At 36.4% G+C, this 2,033-nt stretch overlaps 1 non-coding gene across 1 annotated transcript; it reads left to right on the plus strand.

Annotated features, from left to right (window-relative positions):
• Positions 1-1,387: 1,387 nt before the first annotated feature.
• Positions 1,388-1,495, plus strand: LOC112923121 (U6 spliceosomal RNA). Its single transcript, XR_003235611.1, has one exon. It is a non-coding gene; the product is annotated as a U6 spliceosomal RNA (small nuclear RNA).
• The last annotated feature ends 538 nt before the right edge of the window (positions 1,496-2,033 follow it).

Consider the following 2,033-nt stretch of genomic DNA (forward strand, 5'->3'; position numbering starts at 1 on the left):
ATGCTCGTTAAAACACTGAAGAGTTCTCGCTTTGGCCAGAACTTTGCCTAAGATGTGTTCAGGCAGCTCGTGTGGGTAAGGTAGAGCAAGTCAGTTGAGTGTCAATCTGGAAGGATGGCTCAGACAAGGGGATCTTATTTGATCCATTTATTATTATTACAATCATTATTATTATTACTATATTATCATTATTTTGTCCAGTGGTTTTGAAAGTCAGGTTGGTGCCATGCTGCACATACAAGAATTTCTTGGAGGAGTGGGGGTATGCTTACTAAAATACTGAGCCCTGGGCTCATCCCCAATGACTATGATTCAAACGATTGGCCTGGAACATGAAAAACAGTGCTCGCTAAAAAATTATCTAGGTGACTCTAGTGATGAGCCAGTTTTAGGATTTACTGATCAATCTGATATAACTTTATTGTGGACCTATTAAGCATAATATTTTTTGCTAGTTTCTGAAAGACAGAATCAGCTTGTTTCAGAGACATATTCACAAGACATTTATACTTTTTTAAAAAGGAAATTTGGCTCTATTAGGGAACATATAGCTTGTATATAAATAGACATAAATGATCAAATATCATTTAGAAGCTCAGAGGAATGATTAGAACTGGAGGTGGTATGGAGTTAGCAAAGACTTGGTGGAGGAGGTAACATTTCAGTTCTTAAATGTTTGAGCTCTTAAATAATGGATTGAATTTTGAATATTCAGAGGAGAAAGTTTATTCCAGTTGGAAAGTAGAGTATAAAAAAGCACCTGAAGGAGAAAAATCTAGAGCAAGATTTCTTAATCTCACATCAAAGATATCCCAAAGGATCAGTAAATTTGTACAGAAAAATATTTATTTTCACTAACATCTAATGGAAATTAGTAAGTCCTTCAATATGACAGGAAATAATAGTAGATTTAGTAATACTTGCAAATTTTTCACTATTAGCAATTACATATAGGGGGGCCTGGGTAGTTCAGTTGGTTGAGCATCTGGCTCTTGATTTCAGATCAGGTCATGATCTCAGAGTCCTGAGATCGAGCCCCACATTGGGTTCTTCAATGGGTAAGGTCCTGCTGCTTAAGATTCTCTCTCTCCCTCTGACCCTCCCCACCCCGCGTGTGCTCCCTTTCTCAAAAAAAAAAAAAAAGAAAGAAAGAAAGAAAGAAAGAAGAAAGAAAGAAAGAAAGAAAGAAAGAAAGAAAGAAAGAAAGAAAGAAAGAAAGAAATTACATATAAAGTAGGCTCCACATCCAATGTGGAGCCCAACACAGGGCTTGACCTCACAGCCCTAAGGATCAAGACCTGAGCTGAGATCAAGTGTCAGACACTCAACTGACTGAGCCACTCAGGTACCCATATATTTCTATATTTTATTAAAATTGCAGCAGATAGTGCTCACTTCTGCAGCACTTCTACTAAAATTGGAATGATACAGAGAAGATTGGCATGGCCCCTGCCCAAGGATGATATGCAAATTCATAAAATTGTAGCAGATAATTTATACTGTCATTTTTTACTCACCATTGATTCAAAATTAGAATAGCTATACATCTACTACTAGCTCTTACTAAAGGCTCAACAATAAATAAGTTGAATGATTCAAAATCAAAAATTTTTAAAAAGTATTTTATAAAATTTTGGTATTAGTTTTCTTTATAATTTTATAAGCTTTGTTTCATGCATTTAAAAATATTATTCTGAAAATCTGTTCTGGTTAGCTACAACTGGGTAACAAATTACTCTAAAATTTATCCACATACAATGACCATTTTATTTTCTATTGATTTTGTGGATCAGAAATTTGAGAAGGGCCCAGGTAAACAGATGTCATATGTGATCCTTCATGTGGTTACAGTTCACTGTTGTCTGGGGTTGCAGTCATCAGCAGCCTTAGCTGGGCTAGGTACCCAAGATGGTTGGAAGTTCAAATGGGGTGGCCTATGCATATACCTCACCTGGTACCATGGGCTTCTCACATCTCAATGGCTGAGTCCTGGAAGGGAAGCATCTCTAGAGGTAGTATTCAGTAAGAGAGTA

The sequence above is a fragment of the Vulpes vulpes genome, chromosome 12, assembly GCF_048418805.1.
Source record: "Vulpes vulpes isolate BD-2025 chromosome 12, VulVul3, whole genome shotgun sequence".
NCBI classification, from domain to species: domain Eukaryota; kingdom Metazoa; phylum Chordata; class Mammalia; order Carnivora; family Canidae; genus Vulpes; species Vulpes vulpes.